The sequence below is a fragment of the Gopherus flavomarginatus genome, chromosome 3 (genome assembly GCF_025201925.1).
Source record: "Gopherus flavomarginatus isolate rGopFla2 chromosome 3, rGopFla2.mat.asm, whole genome shotgun sequence".
In the NCBI taxonomy this organism is placed as follows: Eukaryota; Metazoa; Chordata; order Testudines; family Testudinidae; genus Gopherus; species Gopherus flavomarginatus.
In genome coordinates, this window is record NC_066619.1 from 224,675,095 (window position 1) to 224,684,182 (window position 9,088).

Genomic DNA, 9,088 nt, shown 5'->3' on the forward strand with positions numbered 1-9,088 from the left:
TGCTCCTCCTGCCGTCCTCACAAACTGCTCCGCTCCACCAGCTGCTCTGCTCCACCAGCTGTCCCGTGAGCTGCTCCAGTTGTCCCTGCAAACTGCTCGGCTCCGCTTGCTCTGTGGGCTGCTCCACCCGTTTCACAGCTACTCCGCTCTGCCAGCCACTCTGCTCCACCAGCTGTCTTGTGATCCGCTCCAGCCATCCCCACAAACTGCTCCATTCCGCCAGCTGCTCTGTTCCGCAGTATAGCTTCAGGCTCCCCCACTAGTTAGCACAGTACTCAGTGCTCTCAGCTCAGTAATTTCAGCTCTTTAGTGATTTCAACTCTTAGTGATCTCAGCTCATAGTAGGGGAGCCCCAGTGCTAGTGCACCATTAGCCCAAAGTGAGTTCAGCTCAGTAACCTGTATCTAGATTCTTAAGGGAATAAAAAATCAACTCTGACATTCCACAGTGGAGAGAGGAGGGGGAGGAACTGGTGCTTCTGGCTCCACAAGGAGACTGCCCCACCAGACACAGATATCTGTCTCCAGCCTCTCTCAATTCACTGGGTTTTGGAATCCATGTCTCTTGTCTAGCAAGTACCACTCAACTGAGGTTGAATCATTTCTGTCACAAAGCAGTCCCACAGCTCGGCAGCCTGGGATGGGGTAGACGTGCCTATGCAAATACACTCTCTGAAATTCTTTCCACCAGATGTCAGGGTAGAACTCATCCTGACTCTGCTTACAGTAATAAGAGTAAAAAAGCAAGAATCTTACAACTCATGTCTATGGCAGTGAGATGGCTTAGACAGCATGCTGGCATGCTAGCCAAACAAGTAATGGAAAAAGCAGGGCAAGTAACAGTAACAAAGAAACAGTTAAAAGAATCAAAAGAAGCTACACAGCCCTGGAATGCTCCCATCGCCCTTGCAGGGTGGCAAGCAGCCCAGAGACAACCAGTACAGGAACAAAGTGAAACACTGGAAACAACTGTAAGGAACCTACAAAAAATACATGTGCCGTCCTCTGTTATAAATATTGGTGGTAAACAGCAGGCTTCAGGTAGCTACCCTGTGCCTGAAGAATGGGGACAGAAGTGGAAAAAGGTGGTCCTAGTAAAATTAAAAGATGAAACTGGGTCCAGTGCATTGCAACCATCACCTTATGATAAAAGCCAAGTTCCAGTTAAACTTAAACTGGAACCTACACTGGTGCCTGTCAGAATGGGACAAGTAAGTGCACAGAAGGAAAGAGTAGCAAACAATACTCTCACTGAATTGGTAAATCAAATGAAGGAAAAAATGGAACAGTTCACAGAGCACATTAGGAGACAGGAGCTGTGACTCGATCGCAGGGGAGTGAATAAAAAAGAATTTCAAAGTAAAAAACTGAAATTAAGCAGGTTAACACCTAGAATTGAAGCATTAACACATGGAGCTGCCCAGAAACAGTTAACTGCAGCAAAAAAGGGCACTCCCACTATCCATTTGGCATGTACACAAAAGCAACAGACACTTGGGGAGCAAATTCAGGTTTTACAAGAGCAGGTAATTACCCCCAATCTGCTCTCAGAACCAGAATAAAAACCAGGGGTGCAATTCCCAACTGTGCAGGTTCCCAATTGCTTTGACCCACGGAACCACACTCTGCGCTCATATCTAAAAATAGAACCTTCTTCCTCAAATATTTTTACATACTGGTTAAGTTTTGTCTTTTATATGTTTTCTCAGTTTGCTAACCTTGCTGCTGCTGCCTGCACTTTCAAATACCCTGAGAGAGCTAATCTCTCTTGGCTCAGGTCTTGCTACCTTCCTAGGTTGCTCTTCACCCACCCCCACCCCCATTTTCCCCCGCCTCTCCTCACTTCTGCCCTCTCTCTTTGTTTTGAAAGTTAAAAGTTATAGTTTTTACAGAAACCTCCAAAAGATAAAGCAATTGAAAACAGAACAAAATAAGAAACAAAAAGAAAACAAGGTAAAAACTTTAAATCCAGTAAATTAATTATTTTAACCCTTCAGGAATGCAACAGCTGGAATTATTCCTAATTTTCTTGAAGATATGGTTGCCAAGCAACAGAAATGCACTCTCTGCTTCTAATCCTAACCACTAACTAATATTTGAAACATGGGCTTTTCTTATTCCATATAGCAGAGTTTTAAAATAATGTTAAATATAAAATAATGCAAAATTCCTTGTTACTAAATTAATACAATACATTTGGCAAATATTAATATATTTTTATCAAATTTATGCTACAAGTTTTAAATAAGGTAATAACTTGTTTATTCAAGTGCTTAACCCTTTTGATTTTTTATTTTTGGTGGTGTTATTTTGTATAGTTATGAATAGAATTCTGGCGTCATTTGTTTTAATTGTAAGTTTGTCATGTGTGTGTCTTGTGTCTATGTGTGTGTGTCACGTGACTATTATTTTTATTTTGTTGCAACAAAAGTCAATATTATACCCTTTTAAAAAAATATATGAGATGTGGTACCACACTATTTTAAAATCATGGTTGAGGTATAATCATAGTATTATTAACACTAATTTTTTGTGCAACGTTCAAAAAGGTTTCAGTTACAAATATATGTACATATATTTCTGCCTCAACAAATAATGCAATTTCAAACTAAAAATTCTCTTTTATCAATCACAGTTTTGTTTTGTTTTTAAATTGTTATTCAAAGAAAAAATGTAAGGGGAAACATTAAGGTAAAGATAATATTAACAAAATGTCAATTTCTTGTTTGGGCTTTTTATAAACCTTGTTTGCACTTTTAAATATAGTTATAAGACTGTCATAATCAAAATGTTTTAAAATAACAATTTATGCATAAAGCTAACCAAACAATTTCAACAGGTTTCCACTTTTGACTCCCAAACATAACAAAGCATCTTGAAAGTATACCCTCAAATACCATCAAAGTATTTGCATGTATCTGTATTTAAAATTTATTTTGGTTTAATTTTATAGTTGGTTTAATTTTATATGCTTTTCTTTTGTTATGTTATGTTAATGGGAAGCAATGGTTGTTAAGGTTTGTGCTTCTAAACAGTTAACAAGAGTGAAGTTGGTATCACAAGCAAATTAACTCTAAAAAGCTAGTTAAAATTATGTTACTAACTCTTTTGCTGAAACAAAGTGTTCAGCAAGGGAAAACAACAGACCTTCTCATGGAACATTATGAGCATTTATTTTAACCGTAATGCACCCCAAATGAAAATGAATGTCTATACAACAATTGCAGAAGTATAGCTTGTGTTATAAAAGGCTCAGTCCCTATTACATTGTTCTTATTACATTGTAAACAAACTAAGTTAAAACTGTGTATTAAGTTTGTTACTGAAAACAAACAAACAAAAAAAACTTTACTGTTAACTAAAAAAAGTTGTTTTAAGTTGCATCCCACAGACGAAAGATGCCAGAAAGTATCACACCCTGAAGACACCAGATAATAACTGTATACAGTGAAGAAACCCCCAAGCATCAAGAAAAGAAAAATGAAGTGCTTTATAAATAAAAGACTGGTCAAATACACTTCTATCTACCGTATATGGACAATTAAGTTAACAATCAGATAAAAATCACTAGCTGGACCAGAAAAACTGTCATTTAATTTCAACTTGGTTACTGTGTAAAAACAATTGTGTTCTTGCTGTACTACTGTATTATCATTGTACTGCTGTATTATTGCTGTACAATGTGTATAATCTCGCTAAACTGTTTAACCAACACACAGGTAAAAATCAGCAAACAAATGGAAGCCAACATCATGAAGGCAAGGAAAAAACAAATTGGTAAAGAAATTAAGTTACATAATAACTATAAATTGGGTAAACAAATTCCCTTTTAGTACCAGTCATAATTTGGGTCAGTGACACTGCATCCTAACTGAGGCACATGTTATTCAAAACAATCTTGTTCAGTGTCTGGGTACCAATATTAAATCCTGACACAGCAATATTTGATAAATTGGTTACTGTCCATTCAGTAGGTTATCTGGAAGACAGCATCCATAAGAAACAACTGAATCTACATCAACCAGTGGAACAGAGAAGCTACCCACTTCTGTTTCCTGCCCAGTAAAGCGGACCAGAGGGTGACAACCAGCCTTAAGGATAACCTATAACATGAATGGACAGTACTGTGTAGTAACTAATTACAATATATTTATATATAAAGGCCTCAGTGGTAGTGTCACTACAAATTTCTGTTTTACTTCTCATATACACTGTGGGACACACTGTCACAATCCCCATCACCGTATCTCAAAACACTCAGCCCACTATTAATGAGGAGACAGGTGATAACTGGAATTGCCCTAATAAGAGTGTATTTCTATCTGTGTCACCAAAGTAAAAGGCCCAGAGTACACCAGCAGCCTGGAAAGACATGGTTACACTTGGATATAAGGTGGTGTCATAGGTACACATACATACTATACATATATGCCCATACACGCTACAAATATATATGCCATATCCATATAATTCATATATATTATTTGGAAGTGCCTCTAAGGCTCAATCATAATACTACATTCCTCAGTCATGGTCCCGGGCCTAACATTCACAGGCCCACCATAAGGGAATAAAAAATAAGTGGATAATAAAATCTGCCTAACAGTCGTACGAGGGAATGTGCAGACTAAAAAGACAGATGGGGCATGAGTGTATAGATGGTAAAATAAGGTAACCACATAACAGTGTTTAGCCCACTGGGTTATCTTTAGTCCACACATTATGCTTTTTCGGGACGATGGGTAAACATCCTCCCCATAAAAAGACAAAAAGTAGGGGAATGTAGTAAGAGGAGGCCCTGAGACATAGACTTTGGTATCAGAGGCCCGGTATGAGGCCTGAGGCCTGAACTAAAGTAATGGTCAAGACTTTGCTAACATAAAGCAAAGTTAAGCTGTGAGCCAGAGGCAGGCCCTGCTCACAGAAGCTGGCAAGAAAAGGGCTGATGCTGCAAGAAGATACGTACCTAAAAGGTACTGAACACTAGAGATCAGAACATTCACATACTTGCACATTCCACACAGATAACAAGGAATAGGCTGACCCATCCTAATGACAGGGCCAAAGGGGTAATATGATGGATAGAGTTGTTTTGTTCTAATCAACATGTACAAGGTGAGAGGTGGCACCTTGCTACGTAGAGGGGTTGTACCTTGCTACGTAGAGGGGTTGCACCTCAATATGTCAGGAGTGATGTGTAACTTGTTTGTACCTGTGTATAAGAATGCATCCCTGGGGTGATGTCTTTGTCCGGCCTAGGGGGCAGTGAAAAGTGCCGCTACTGACTGAGCCGAGTCCATTGACCATGGGCACATACTCGTAGTATGCCCTGAATTAGACTAAGAAATCTACAGGGAACTATTATTGTGTTCAATACGGCAATAACCCTGGCCAAAGTGCCTTCGTACCTTACTAGACTCTGTGGTCATTGGGGGTTCTCTTCGGGTCTGCTGTGGCAGCTATCTTCGAAGAGCTGGGAGAGCACACAGAGGGAACACACGCACGCAGCCGAGTGATACCAACATTGGAGAGAGCAGAGCACCACACCGGTAGCATCTGACAACACACCTCTGACAACACCTACAATCATTAGTCTTTTAGAAATCTTGGCTGTCTATCTTACTCAAAAGCAATCGATACCACACCTCACAGAAGGGGGAAAAGAAAAATATATGTTTGGAATGCAAGTAGCCATAATCCCTTGGGTAATGCTGGGCCTGCGTACTCCCATAGAAGAAGTATTATGCTGAAGCAGGCAAGGTTATGCAAAAAGGAAAATATTGTATAACTGGGTCACCAGCTTTGATGGTCTGTTGCACAATCTTTCCCTATAGAATGCTGCAGGCTGTCACATGTAGGGATCTGTAAAGTTAGCATGTCATAACACAAATGTCAGGATGACTTGGAATATGTCCCATGTATTCACTACTATGCATTAGCAGATCACATGGCTATGGAATGCAGACAACTAGACTGCAGTGTGTTAACGCCTTACGGTACTAGGATAAAGTAACCAGATAAAGCAATTTGCCATGTTGATCCTTAATTGCTGTGTGTTTGTGCCTTTTATGGATGACTGAATAACCTTTGGACAGCCTGAGTTGTTGTATGATCGAACTATTACCATCATATAGTGATATCAGAACTGTGTCTTAACATTCAGGTAATGCCACTAACTGCATAAAAATAGTTGATATGGGAACCTTGTACAAACAGAAGCCACTAAAAGTTGCTCTTTCGTCAGAGAGTGATATTGTGTTTAATCAATGCTCCATGGTCATCTGTCCAGTGGGAAATGTTTATAGGTTGGTAATTTTTGGGTGTTTCATGATTAATAAGGTGTTCTTATGTTCAGGGACCAAACGGAAAACTGAAGAATAAAAATTAAGGTTGGGTCAAACTGCAGCTTTTCAGGTTCTCACTTCAATAATAACAAAAAAACGTGTTTGAAAAACACTGCCAGGTGGTGTTTCCAAAATGAAATGTGCTTCTCTGGACCAGCAGTTGCTAGAAAAATTGACAAGTCTGCAACAAGATACAATTTCTACATTATCATTCAGATATTGTTCATAACTTTGTACTGTGGTTATAACTGCCTATTACAGAGATACACATTTCTTACAGTTGTTTAGAAATGTGATCAGAAAAAGCACAAAGATGCTAATCATATACAATTACATCTTGTAGCTGTGGAGCCTGCAAATTCACTGTCTGTGCTAGAGAAATACTTAGTGAATATTATTAGCTCTGTGCTGTTTGCATTACATGTATGACTGTTATAGCCTTCTCAGAATAACCAGACAAACTCTTCCCTTGTTGTCATGCTTACTGAAGATACTGAAATGCAGGTAGAGTCAGGTTAAGGATCCTGGCATCCCTTTATCTGTCCTTTCAGTGGCAGAGTGGGTGCAGACTAGGACCTTGCAACAGCAACACATGGTGTCATGACCATCCCCAGGTCCCCTCATTGTCATTTTCTCTTAGCAGGGCTTGTGACATTGTATCGCTGTTACTACTGCACTCTAGAAATTTGTTTGTTCACTGTTTTGAGCAACTGGGAGCATAATATGCCCTCTTTACCGTCTTTTTGTCCCCTTAAGAAGTAGTACATTGATTTAATAGATTGTAACACCAGAGGGGACCTGTAGCACAGTGTCCTTTTTCTGCCTAACAAGCACCCCTTTATGAGTGGAGTTGCCTCGGTGGCCATCCTACTTCTATTTCCCCTTTATGCAGACCCCCATAAGAACTCATTGTCCTCACTGATCTTCCAAACTCAATCCTTTAATTCACTCTTAATCAGCTCTTCTTGGACTGGCAACAGAGTTTATCAAAACTAGAACTCAAAAGTCCAAAACAACACAAAGTTTTCAGCTCATCTTCCCTCCTATTCAGAGGCTTTAGCTAGCTAGGACCCTGCAGGAGCCACACTTGCTCCTCATAGCTGCCCCTTCCATCTGCCCCAGCTTACAAGACTGTCTACCTTTGGCAGACTTAAGTATTCTCTCAATCACAGCCCATCTGCAGCTCCCTGCTGTCTTTTGTATTGGAAGCACCTGGTTTGTTTCAGCTGGGGCTCATCTTGTAATGAGGGCTTGCTTAGGGGCAGAGGGAATTGGAATGGGGGAAGGTGAGGCAATGGCTCTCCCACTTTGTGTCACAGACCTGTGCCTCTCCTCTTTGGTCCCCAAAGCAACTCCCCCAGGTCAGGCTGGGGTAAGAGCTACATGGGCAGGTGTGGTGAGCCATGGACCTACCACTTGCTCTGGGTTGGGGGGGACCAGGGATACAGCATGGGGGCTGCTCTTGTGTACCCCCACCCCAGTCAGGTAGAGGAGCCCAGGTTCCCTGGCCTGGCTCCAGCTTCTGGTTTGGGTCACAGAGCTGCCTTCAGTCACCAGAGCCTTCTTCCCCAGTTCCTGTGACTTCACTCCCAGCTGTTCCAGACAGGCAGTCTGCCTCTTATATACGGTTGTGCTACTAGGTATGTTTGCATAGGGCCTAGCACACTGGGCCCACTCTCGCCAGGAGTGTGTAGGCACTGCTGTAATACAGTTAATACTCATACACACAGATGCGTGCTGGTGTACTTTGAGGTGCTCAGGCAATGCATGGCTGCCCCCTCCCCTGTTTGGCTCCTGTACCTATGCTTGTCTCTGCTTGCTGTGGCTCCTTTGGTTGTGTGGATCCATGGTCACAACTAGACATTGAACAATGGATGCTGGATCCAGAGAAACCAAGCTGGGGTCAGTGACTCATTTGGTACAGGTATTGGGCCAAAGTCTTTACTGGTGTAAAGTGTCACAGCATCACACTTCACCACCAGAAAATTTGGCCAGTAACAGTGGCAACCTGCACACTCTCTCTCCCTGTGCACCATCACTATAGTCCTCTTGATTTAGCCATTTCTATAACAAGGCCCTGGGCAGTCACAGTTGTGGGGCTGAGTTTATTGGTAACAGTAGCACTTAATACGTACAGCTCTTTACATGTGTATGTCTGGGCTATGTGGGGTATGCAGTGGATTCTACAGGTGATGCATGTTTGGTTGCAGCCAGTGTTTGTTGGCCATGCTGGTGGCTCTGTGTGACAGATGGCTGGGGTAGTCTCCTCCATGCCCATGGATCCAATTCATTGTGGTTGTCTGTTGTTCCTCTTAGAATGTGTATCCCAGCTTTTCATACTTGTCCTGATTCTTGTTGGTTGTTGCGGTTTGTCCCTCCTCCCCTCTGTAATATTGCTTGTGTCCTGAACCTATTATCCCTGTTGCCCACAAGGCTGGGAGTTGTGCCCTGGATCCTGCAGTAGCGGAGTGAAAAATGGTTTCACCTCTCTTACTATGAGCAGTAGTAGTTAGGGTCACTGACAATTACAGGGAGAACCCACCTGACCCTCCAAGTTCAGATCCTAGGCTGCTTAGTCTAAGCCTCCTGCAGATCCCCGGTTACATAGTGAGAAAAACAGCAGCCACAGATCACAGTAGCGTTTCCTTCCCCCCGGGGTGCTGGAGCAATTTGTGGGGTGGGTGGAGGTGTGTGCTGAGAGCCATTGAACCAAACTGTTAACTGTATGTGAAGGAAACCACTTCA

General features: G+C 41.7%; 1 protein-coding gene across 1 annotated transcript in view; it reads left to right on the forward strand.

Annotated features, from left to right (window-relative positions):
* Positions 1-9,088, forward strand: part of LOC127048205 (cytochrome P450 4V2-like) — an 86,114-nt gene that overhangs the window by 58,748 nt on the left and 18,278 nt on the right. The window lies entirely within an intron of this gene.